The sequence below is a fragment of the Ranitomeya variabilis genome, chromosome 5 (genome assembly GCF_051348905.1).
Source record: "Ranitomeya variabilis isolate aRanVar5 chromosome 5, aRanVar5.hap1, whole genome shotgun sequence".
NCBI classification, from domain to species: domain Eukaryota; kingdom Metazoa; phylum Chordata; class Amphibia; order Anura; family Dendrobatidae; genus Ranitomeya; species Ranitomeya variabilis.
This window is the reverse complement of record NC_135236.1, coordinates 388,965,735-388,978,416: the sequence shown is the minus strand read 5'-3', so window position 1 is coordinate 388,978,416 and position 12,682 is coordinate 388,965,735.

Here is a 12,682-nt window from a genome sequence, read left to right as displayed (position 1 = left end):
GTGCAGATTGGTCAATGGCACCCCTGTCTGTTTTACTTGAGGAGGCTGCTTCCAAGTGAAATGTGTCTTGTACATGTTTTTGACATGAATTTCAGGCCTGACAGACTGATCACAATACAGTCCCGCCCTTGCATACACTGCATTCTGAATTTAATTCCAATGCTTTTGTTGTCTGGTAGAATCCAATTTACTGACATTGAGCATACAGCTCCCCCCAAATCCTGTATTATATTCACCTTACAACAGCTTCACCCTCTATGACAGTGGCTCCATTGGGATACGGTGGCCAAAATGAACTGTGAAGCGAGGGCTGCATAATCACATGGCGGAGGACGTGGTGGTGGTGGCTGGTGAAGCCCAAAATTCAAATGAGCATGTTTTAGCTGTCATTGTAAATTGATGGGGAATATGTATTCCACTATCGAGCTAACAATTTGGAATAAGGGAGGGACCTCCCAAATAGAGGAGTGAGAGCTCTCCCAAATATATGATACAGGGCCATCTGAGTGCCCTTCCCAACTCAGGATTCATGTTACCTGCTGGCCCTCTGAAAATGTGAATCAAGGGATGCATAATCACATGACAGTGGACGTGGTGGTGGCGGGCGAAGCCGAAAATGTTTTAGCTGCCATTGTAAAGTGATGAGGAATATGTATTCCACTATTGAGCTAACAATTTGGAATAAGGGAGGGACCTCCCAAATAGAGGAGTGAGAGCTCTCCCAAATGTATGATACAGGGCTACCTGAGGGCTCTTCCCAAACTCAGGTTTCACGGCACCTGCTGGTCCTCTGAAAATCTGAAGCAAGGGCTGCATAATCACATGACAGTGGACGTAGTGGTGGTGGAAGGCGAAACCCAAAATTCAAATGGGCATGTTTTAGCTTGCATTGTAAAGTGATGGGGAATGTATATCACTATCAACCTAACAATTTTGAATGATGGAGGGACCTCTCAAATGTAGGAATGAGAGCCCTCACAAATGTTAAAGGAAAAACTAAAGCTAAAACTAAAGCCAAAAGCCAAAATGCTCCGTGGTGGTATAATTTTTTTTATTTTTATTTTGTGTTATATATGTAATTATGAAGGAAAAAATGTTTCTTAGCATTTCACCCTTTAAAAAAAATGTAGGTTTGGGTTGGTAGGTCTTTTCATAAATCCATAAAACCGGCGCAATAGCCTGACAACATTATTCCCAGATACCATATGTGAGTCAGAAAGGCATGCAGGCATCTTCTCCTTCTCTTTTGTTTTAGCACTTTCTCATCCATTTCAGCTTTTTCTCAGGCCCCCAGACCTGTTTGTTGGGTCCAGCAGGAAAATATTCGGCTTTCCCATTGACTTGCATTGGATTTGTTATTAGGTACGATTACAGTTATTATGTTTGCACCAAGAATTTGTTGAAACTTAATTGAAAGCATTCTTCCCTTTCCTGCCATTGGCTGCAAAACAACCCCAAAGCATGATTGATCTACGCCCATGCTTAATGGTTGGCAAGATCTTCTTTTCCTGAAATTCTATTCCCATTTTTCTCCACACATACTTTTGATCATTGTGGCCAAAGAGTTCTATTTTAACCTCATCAGTCCACAGGACCTGTTTGCAAAATGCAACAGGCTTGTTTACATGTTCTTTTGCATACTTCTGACACTGAATTTTATGGTAGGATGCAGGAGAGCTTTTCTTCTGATGACTTTCTTATATGGAGGCCATATTTGTGCAGGTGTCTCTGAACAGTAGAACAATGTACCACAACTCCAGAATCTGCTAAATATTTCTGAAGATCTTTTGCAGTCAGGTGGGGGGTCCTGATTGGCCTCTCTACCAATCCTACAGCAGCTATCACTGAAATTTAGCTTTTTCTTCCAGACCTTATCTTGACTGTTACTTTTCAAACTGAGTAAAGGGCAACTTAATAATGCTTTGCTGTCATCTGACCGCTTTCTACTGCTTTGTAGGCTTCCACCATTTTCAGTGCTAGGCAGCTGCTTAGAAGAACCCATGGCTGCTGTTTATTGGCACAAGGTTAGAGGAGGCTGGGTTTTTTGATGCTTATAAATTTGCATCACCTGGTCGTTCCTAACAGCCAAGCCAGAACTCTAACAGTTGTAGGGCAGCGGTACCACACAGTGGTGTGCAGTAATGAGGCAGTGACCCAGCAAAGTTCAAAGCAAAAGTCTCTTTAATGTTCAACTCACAGCACCACTCCCACCACATGTTTAATGTCCACAAATGATGTAGAAAATGTAACCTCCGCAGTTGGGTACTCCCGGATTTTCCCATGGATACCCATCACCTCCACTTTCCGCCCTTCAGGGTTGTCCTCGGCAACAAGGGACCCATGGACCAAAGTCACTCTAATCCCTGTGTCCTGGAGAGCCACTGTTTGATACCAGTACCTGGCACAGCTGGGGCTCGATGTCAGTGGTGCCTTTAGTGCCTGTACAGACTAACTGGGCATACATAGACATGCGGCAAGTAAACCCGCAGTCCATGGGTTCAGATATCAGGGGCAGTGGGCAGCTACATGTCCAGGCCCTTGGCACTGCCAACACTTGATCGCTGCGACACGACAATACCTTGGGGCTGTTTTAGGGGGATGGGACTTTTGTCACCTTCACTTCGGGTTACCCCCTCATCCTGGGCTCAGTCTTGGTTAGCCCCAACAGAGGTCTGTGGACTTTTCCCTGGATCCTGGGCTGGTAGGACCTTATGTGACAGCCAAAGTGAAGCAGTGTCCCGTATAACATCCTGAGTGGCTGTATACCACTCTACCAGTCCAACCACCTGGTCCAAAGTGCCCGCTTCCCTTTGTCCCAGCCAACGCTGTATGGCCTCTCTACCAACTGGAACTGGGGTAAGTTCACAGGCTGAAGCCATTTTTTGCCAGCTGCAGCAAGTCATATGCCTGAGACCTGGCAGCACAAGACTCCGCAAAGGACCACTGGTACACTCGCTGAGCCTGCACGTATGTATTAACCCCCAGTCGGGCAAGAATCTCACCTCTCAGCTTCTCATAATCCAGGGCATCCTCCCAGCTAAGGTCCAGGTAAGCCTTCTGGGCATCTCCCATCAAGAAGGGGGCCATCGCTTCAGCCCACTGTGACATCAGTAAGCTCTCCCGCTCTGCAGTGCTTTCGAAGATGATGAGGAAGGCCTCCATGTCGTTCTCAGGACTCATCTTCCTCAGCGCTGTCCGGACTTTGTACTGGGCCTCAGAGCAGATTGGGGTCACTGTGGAAGGTACCTCTCGCATAGCCGCAACCTGCTGCAGAATCAGCTTATTAGACTTTTGCTGCTGCTGATACAACAGCTGCTGCTGCTGATTGTACCGCTCCAGCTGCTGCCGCTGTAACTGAAATTGCTTCTGCTGCTGCCACTGCAGCACTTTTTGCTGATGCTCTTGCTGCTGCAACTTCAGCACCTCTTGCTGCTGCCGTTGCTGCAACTGCAGCGCCTCTTACTGCTGCCGTTGCTGCAACTGCAGCGCCCCTTGCTGCTGCTGTTTCTGACTAAGGACCAAATGCTTCAAAAGCTCCTCCATTTTGTCAGCAGGCTTGGGCTGCAGGGTTGCAGGCTCAATCACTGACATGCAGCACGTTTTGGGGTATGCCTCAGTTCAAACTTCCCGCATTCTTTCCACCATATGTAGTGCAGCATTAGCACATTGTGCAGTAATGAGGCAGTGACCCAGCAAAGTTCAAAGCAAAAGTCTCTTTAATGTTCAACTCACAGCAAAACACAGCACATGATATCCTCCAGATCACAGCTGGGAACCATATCCTCCAGTCAATAAACACGCCAGTCCACCTCTGCATCGCAGCCAGGCACAGGACAGTTTACCTCCCGTTCACAGCCGGGCACAAGACAGTCCACCTCTGAGACCAGTTGCCGTGGGTGACTGCACCACCATGTGCACTGTGGGTGCCAGGCTTTCAGCTGCCTCGGCTGTTTGGCTCTGATTGCTTGTGTTGCCTCACACAGGTGGAGCTCTGCAGAGCCTCCTGCTCTGTACTCCTGCCAACAGCAAACTGACACTGACTCTGAACCTGACACACCCAACCCTCTGCTTCAGGGGTGTTTACAAGCAACCTGTGGCCTTCAGCCACATGGAAAACCTGGCCAGGAATGAAACGGACTGCAACACTACTATTCTGTAGTCCGTTTCCAAATACAAAAAACCCAGAACAGGTCAAATCTGCCCTGGACACATAGCATACCCAGGACCAATACTCACTTTTATTCTGCATTGCAAGCACAGCTACACCTGTTACTGCAATGCACTCCCAGGCCTCCATACGCTTCCGTGCACATCCTGGGGGAACTCACAGCGACCCCTACATGTAACATTGGTCACTGCCGCACACAGTCTAATTAAGGTCTGAAACCTTGGGCAATGTTATCTTAGCACACAAATCTCCCAGGGTGTCCAAAGTTTTGAATCACAGCATTTTCCTTTTTAAATGTTTAAAACTCATGGTACTGCATCTACTCTCCCTGGACGTGAATTGCAAAGAAAACTTGGTGAAACTTTGTGATGCAGAATAATCCAGATGGTGACTAAGCAGCCCCAATCAAGTTTCTGGTAAAAGCAAGCTGTGCTGCAGGCTCAGGATGCATAAGTGTCAGTGCAAACTATTCATAAATATTTGAATGAAATTAAATGCTATGCCAGGAAACTCAGGAGGACATAGAGACATAAAAAAGCTAGACTGTAACTTGTGAAAATGCATGTGAGTGAGTAAGTCAAAATCTTTCAAGCAAGGTGTCTTTTGGACAGATGAAATCAAGATAGAGCTTTTAGGTCAAGCACATCATTCTACTGTTTACAGAAAACGGAATTAACCCAACAAAGAAAATAACACTGTACCTTAAATCAAATATGGTGGAGGTTCAAAGATGCTTTAAGGTTGTTTTGCTGCCTATGCTTGTGGCTGATAGGAAAGCTGACACCCAGAGGTCACTATCAGCACTGCTCCTGGCAGTTTAACCCTAGAAATGTTGTGATTGCAACATTTAGGAGGCAGACAGAGGGAAGGAGCCCCCTTTGCTCTCTGATCGGCACCGTTGCCACGACATCATCCCGGATAGGGGCAGCCACAGAAGCAGCTAGGGCAGGAGTGTCAGAGGCTGAGGTGCAGAGAATGGGTCGTTGGAAGTCCGCATGCTTCACCAGATATATCAGACCCGACTTGCTTAATTAACATATGTTGTCTCTTACAGGGGTTGAAGTTTGGGTTGTAGGAGATTCCTACGTATACTGGGCCAAAAAGAGGGCCAAAATGTGGCCAGGAGGCAAAAATCTTTACCTCCCAGGCATAAAAGTTAACTGGAGGGGTATCAGAGGCCTCCAGTGGAAGCAGGTGTTCAAGGAGATGGTTGGCATAGCAAGGATGGCGGAACGCCCTGTGATAATGGTGGTACACGTGGGTGGCAATGACCTAGGCAAACAAAAGGTGGCCGAATTGTACAAATGGATGACAACGGATATGGAACGGTTCAGCTGTCTATTCAGGAACATGATACTGGTGTGGTCGGATATAACACCACGGGCCGTTTAGCGAGGAGCAAGAGATAAAAGAGCCATAGAGCAGACAAGGAGTAAATTCAATGCTCGGATTGGAAAATATGTGAGAGGAAGAGGCGGTGTCGTGATTCGTCACCACCCGCTACAAGGGGATAACACGCCACAATTAAGACCGGACGGAGTTCACCTGACGGACATTGGCCTCAATATTTTTCTGTCTGGTTTACAGAATGGGGTTGAACAGGCCTTAATATTGATGGGTGGGGGTCAGAGTCCCGCCTAGGTAATACACAGGATCCTCCGTGGCGAAAGAAGCGGAGGAGGGCAAAGGTCGTAACCGCTCGTTCGGCCAATTCCCCTGTCGATCATGGACAGGAGCTCGGCGCGAGCGCCCGTTACGATATGTAATTGCCTTTCTCTGCTTATTTAATTAATAAACTGTGACCGACCTGTTCAACCCACCTAGGACTGCGTGTGTTTCATTACGGGAGTGATGGGAGGGGGAAAGGCACTGGTTACGACACCCAGGTCTCCACAGTCTGGCAGGCCCGGTACTGAATAAGGTGCGCGCCTGACTGGGGAGCACACAGATAGAGCAGCATTAAAATAATGTCAGTGCCAGTTCCCCCCTAGCATCACTCCCCTTAGTGATGCACTAATTAGGAGACCCCGGCCGGCCAGTGGTCACTAGAGGGGTGGGGTCCTACGGCCACTCCTACAGGGATTAAATCCAGGTGTCCGGCCGGGAACTTCCTCTTTTCCTCCCGGTGGACACCTGGAAGCTTTTGTCCCACCCTCCCTCCCTTTTAAAGGCGAACGGCGATGCTAACCCGCGGGATAAGATAAATTTGTAAATTCTATTGCAATATACAAAAAAAAAAAATGTATATACGTATGTGATGTAAATAACCTTAGTAATCTTTATTAAGTCACAGCGGAAGAAGCGGAGGAGGGCAAAGGTCGTAACCGCTTGTTGGGCCAATTCCCCTGTCGATCACGGACAGGAGCTCGGCGCGAGCGCCCGTTACGATTTGTAATTGCCTTTCTCTGCTTATTTAATTAATAAACTGTGACCGACCTGTTCAACCCACCTAGGACTGCGTGTGTTTCATTACGGGAGTGATGGGAGGGGGGAAGGCACTGGTTACGACACTCAGGTCTCCACAGTCTAGGATTCCCTATAATGAGGCACATGAAGTCACTGTGGATGTCACCTGGCCAGCGATCCAGCGGTGTCCGTCTTTTTAGGCATGCATAAAACCACAGCCCGCCACAGTTTTGCGCATTTCTGAAAAGAAGGATAACGCTGAACAGAGGCCAGACGGAGTCCAGAGTCACACTGCTTCCTCCTTACAGTGAATGGATTCCTCTTGGTTTAATCTGAATCATATTACTTGGTAGTTTACATGGAAACCCCAAGTAAGAGCATAGAGCGCTGAATAAATGTGATCCCAAATGGTATGTAAAATGTCCCTACTCAGATCTATCATCATTTGTATTGGAAATAACAGGAGCTTTCATGTTACTGGTTTTACAAAGGCTATGGAAAAGTGAAATGGCTCCTCGCCACCCAAAAGAAATTCAGCAAATTCTGCATTCCCAAATCCAAATGCCACATGCTCTTCAAAGCCTCCCAGTGTGCATAAACCACATTTAGTGTCCACATGTTTGGCATTTCTGTAGCGATGAGAGCCCTCCTAATTTACGTGTGCATGTCTCCAGAAGCACTAGCTTGGTACTGCAGTGTACTGGTCACTAAAACATGCTCGTGACTTCAATATGCTGGGCACTACAATGGCAGTTTCCAATTTTTATTCAGCAGCATCCACTTCTGCTTGCTTCTGGAAAACACTCACAAAGTCAAAATCATTACTATACCTGTAGATAAATTCTCAAAGGGGTATAATTTTCCAAATGGGGTCACTTGAGGAGGGGTATTCTGCACTTCTAGCACTTAGGGGCTTTAGTATATGGAGCCGCAAAAGATTCTAGGAAAATTTGCGCTACAGGAGGCAAATAGAGCTCCGCCCCTCCCGAGTCTCGCCGTGTTGAAATTTGTTAAACAAATTTTGACCCTACTTGTCAGCTGATATGGCGCACCCGCTCCACGATGGCTAGCCCTAGAGAGCCCTGCTAATCTCCAAGTCTACACGATTTGTCCACCACACTTGGGGCAGTATATTTTCTTTGTTGTTAGATACACACATATATATATATATATATATCTAATATATAATTGCCTAGAATACTACTTCCTGCAATTTGTGCCAACTTCCGTGGCTTTGTCCGGAGCTAATGTCCGGAGCTATTGTCCGGAGCTATTGTCCGGAGCTAATGTCCGGAGATAAGTGACGTCACCAGTGTCCTACACCCAGGCAGAGCACAGTGGCCCCAGGCAGAGCACAGGGGTCCCAGGCAGAACATGGGGCCCCAGGCAGAGCACAGGGGCCCCAGGCAGAGCACAGGGGCCCCAGGCAGCATATGGGGCCCCAGGCAGAGCACAGGGGCCCCAGGCAGCATATGGGGCCCCAGGCAGAGCACAGTGACCCCAGGCAGAGCACACACCAAATCGGAGGCCGAGGGGCCCCGCCAACCAAATTGGAGGCCGAGGAGCCCCGCCCACCAAATCGAAGGCCGAGCGGCCCCGCCCACCAAAGCGGAGGCCGAGGGGCCCGGCCCCGCCCACCAAAGCGGAGGTCGAGGGGCCCCGACCACCACATCGGAGGCCGAGGGGCCCCGCCCACCAAATCGGAGGCCGAGGGTCCCCGCCCACCAAATCGGAGGCCGAGGGTCCCCGCCCACCAAATCGGAGGCCGAGGGTCCCCGCCCACCAAATTGGAGGCCGAGGGGCCCCGCCCACCAAATCGGAGGCCGAGGGGCCCCGCCCACCAAATCGGAGGCCGAGGGTCCCCGCCCACCAAATCGGAGGCCGAGGGTCCCCGCCCACCAAATCGGAGGCCGAGGGTCCCCACCCACCAAATCGGAGGCCGGGGGTCCCCGCCCTCCAAATCAGAGGCCGAGGGGCCCCGCCCACCACATCGGAGGCCGAAGGGCCCCGCCCACCAAATCGGAGGCCGAGGGTCCCCGCCCACCAAATTGGAGGCCGAGGGTCCCCGCCCACCAAATCAGAGGCCGAGGGTCCACACCATCCAAATCGGAGGCCGAGGGGCCCCGCCCACCAAATCGGAGGCCGATGGGCCCCGCCCACCAAATCGGAGGCCGGTCCCCGCCCACCAAATCGGAGGCCGAGGGTCCCCACCCACCAAATCGGAGGACGAGGGGCCCCACCAACCAAATCGGAGGCCGAGGAGCCCCGCCCACCAAAAGTAAGTGCGGCCCCAAAAGTAAGTGCGCCCCCGGGTGCAAAAGTAAGTGCGCCCCCGGGTGCAAAAGTAAGTGCGCCCCCGGGTGCAAAAGTAAGTGCGCCCCCGGGTGCAAAAGTAAGTGCGCCCCCGGGTGCAAAAGTAAGTGCGCCCCCGGGTGCAAAAGTAAGTGCGCCCCCGGGTGCAAAAGTAAGTGCGCCTCCGGGTGCAAAAGTAAGTGCGCCCCCGGGTGCAAAAGTAAGTGCGCCCCCGGCCCCGGGTGCAAAAGTAAGTGCGCCCCCCAGTCCCGTGTGTGAAAAGTGCTGCTGTAAAGCTGGTAGCGCTGTTCAAGCACCATGTATTTCCTTCAGGAAATGCCCATCTAATATATAATTGCCTAGAATACTACTTCCTGCAATTTGTGCCAACTTCCGTGGCTTTGTCCGGAGCTAATGTCCGGAGATAATGTCCGGAGCTAATGTCCGGAGCTAATGTCCGGAGATAAGTGACGTCACTAGTGTCCTACACCCAGGCAGAGCACAGGGGCCCCAGGCAGCATATGGGGCCCCAGGCAGAGCACAGTGGCCCCAGGCAGAGCACAGGGGCCCCAGGCAGCATATGGGGCCCCAGGCAGAGCACAGTGGTCCCAGGCAGAGCACAGGGGCCCCAGGCAGCCTATGGGGCCCCAGGCAGAGCACAGTGGCCCCAGGCAGCATATGGGGCCCCAGGCAGAACACAGGGGCCCCAGGCAGCATATGGGGCCCCAGGCAGAGCACAGTGGCCCCAGGCAGAGCACAGGGACCCCAGGCAGAACATGGGGCCCCAGGCAGAGCACAGGGGCCCCAGGCAGAGCACAGGGGCCCCAGGCAGCATATGGGGCCCCAGGCAGAGCACAGGGGCCTCAGGCAGAGCACAGGGGCCCCAGGCAGCATATGGAGCCCCAGGCAGAGCACAGGGGCCCCAGGCAGCATATGGGGCCCCAGGCAGAGCACAGTGGCCCCAGGCAGAGCACAGGAGCCCCAGGCAGAACATGGGGCCCCAGGCAGAGCACAGGGGCCCCAGGCAGAGCACAGGGGCCCCAGGCAGAGCACAGGGGCCCCAGGCAGCATATGGGGCCCCAGGCAGAGCACAGGGGCCCCAGGCAGCATATGGGGCCCCAGGCAGAGCACAGTGGCCCCAGGCAGAATATGGGGCCCCAGGCAGAGCACAGTGGCTGCAGGCAGAGCACAGGGGCCCCAGGCAGCATATGGGGCCCCAGGCAGAGCACAGTGGTCCCAGGCAGAGCACAGGGGCCCCAGGCAGCTTATGGGGCCCCAGGCAGAGCACAGTGGCCCCAGGCAGAACATGGGGCCCCAGGCAGAGCACAGTGGCCCCAGGCAGAGCACAGGGGCCCCAGGCAGAGCACAGGGGCCCCAGGCAGCATATGGGGCCCCAGGCAGAGCACAGGGGCCCCAGGCAGCATATGGGGCCCCAGGCAGAGCACAGTGGCCCCAGGCAGAGCACAGGGGCCCCAGGCAGCATATGGGGCCCCAGGCAGAGCACAGTGGTCCCAGGCAGAGCACAGGGGCCCCAGGCAGAGCACAGGGGCCCCAGGCAGCATATGGGGCCCCAGGCAGAGCACAGTGGTCCCAGGTAGAGCACAGGGGCCCCAGGCAGCCTATGGGGCCCCAGGCAGAGCACAGGGGCCCCAGGCAGCATATGGGGCCCCAGGCAGAGCACAGGGGCCCCAGGCAGCATATGGGGCCCCAGGCAGAGCACAGTGGCCCCAGGCAGAGCACAGGGGCCCCAGGCAGAACATGGGGCCCCAGGCAGAGCACAGGGGCCCCAGGCAGAGCACAGGGGCCCCAGGCAGCATATGGGGCCCCAGGCAGAGCACAGGGGCCCCAGGCAGCATTTGGGGCCCAAGGCAGAGCACAGCGATATTTTGGACTACTGTGCGGTGTTTCAGACCCCCTGTGTGATGTCTGGGGCCCTGTTCTTAAGTATATTAAAGATTGAAGTAACGTATATTAAAGTATATTATAGATCAAATTTGACACGTTTATGAGCAACATTGAGTGATATACTCAAGAATGACATAATTTTTCAACATTTTATGGTTTCAAACTGTAAACACTCAGAGTTTTTTTTACTTCAACCAGAAAACCTTAACGGTTCATAAAAAACTTGACTGTACAGGATATGATAAAAGTCATAGTATTCTGAATCTTTAACTTATAAAGATACCTTTACATGGGGTGATTATTGGTTCCAGAGAGGCTTTCGGCCGATAATCGTAACCATGGCTGGTGACAGGACAATACAATATAAACGTTCAAAGGTAAACACTGATAACAGTGTTATCTGTATAACGGCACTTTTCTGATTGGTTGCCGCCTGCCGCGAGCGACCAATCAGAAATGTGCCGTACTGTCAAGAATTGTCAAGAGCTGGTGAGTGCAGCCATTTTTTGTTCTTTCTTACTATTATTTATTAATTGTATTATTCTTACATTTGAATAAATAAAGTATATATGGATTCTAGACTCCCGATTCTTTAGAATCGGGCTGCCATCTAGTATATCATAAGTACACTTAATATTAGGGATAGATCTGAGAGGGGTACTTATCAAAGCATGGATGTCTGAGAAACTCTGCGCGTTTCGCTTGACAGCTCCTCAGGAGGTTAGATGTATAGATATTGCATGGTGCCAATGCAGACCCACTCTGCTTTATGAAGTGGGCTTTGTGAAACTCCACCCCCAAATACCTCCTCCGAAAATCCAGGGCATAAGCACAATACTAAATGTCCCCTTTCAATGATCTCAATAACGAACATAAAATAGATCGCCCCTAGCCACTACAAAATGGCGATTGCCATACTCACATCGTGCACTAGTTTCAGCTTCGGAGGCTGCGACGGCATGCGTTCCAGCCTGGAGCGCATCAAAACCTACTTCCTCATTCTCTCCCACGCCCATCCATACCTCCGATACCGGAAGTGATGATATGCGCGGAACTGCGCATACATCGGATGGTTTTGCATTCCACCCCATGAGACACATCGGACTACGCATGCGTCGGACACATCGGCACTCCTTATGTTAGGACGCATTACTGGGATGTCTTATATTTACCCCTTTTGGAACGCATCAATGCGCCTGCTATACTAAAAGGTATTGCCCATCATAATAGCTATACATTAATCAGAGGAATATATTCTCTATCCACTGACTTCCATCCGTAATGCGCACATATCATCGATTTCTCTTTTAAGCAAATGAAAAAATGAAGAATGACTGGGGTGTGTGTAGGAGTATCACATACATGTAGATAGTCCCAATACTCAAACAGCATAGACATTAAATAGATAACCCACCTAAATAGGTGAACAAGCCCCTTACTCTAGGGCATTATACAAAGACATGGCTGTTAAAATATCACAATTGGTGGACCTTACAGCTTTGGTTTTTCAAACAAAACAGGCATATGAGTTTTGTTCATTGAGTCCAGCAGGGGTTAAAGAACCCATATGGAAAATCCACTCACACTCTCTATGTAATAAATATGTATCATAATTTCCTCCTATTGGGTTCGGCTTCACCACCTCCATGACATAGAAAGAGATCTCTTCCAGATTCCCTTGATGGATACCATTCATATGTCTCGCCAAGGGGGTGTCCCATTTATTTTTTATGTCTCCGATATGTTCACCTACTCTTCTTCTGACCTCTCTACCCGTCTTGCCCACATAGTCCATAGGACATGTGCAAATGGCCATGTACACTACCCCCGTGCTTTTACAATTAGAAAAGTCACGTTGGTAGAATCTCCTGCCAGAAGATGAGCTGCATACCGATTTGACAATTAACACAG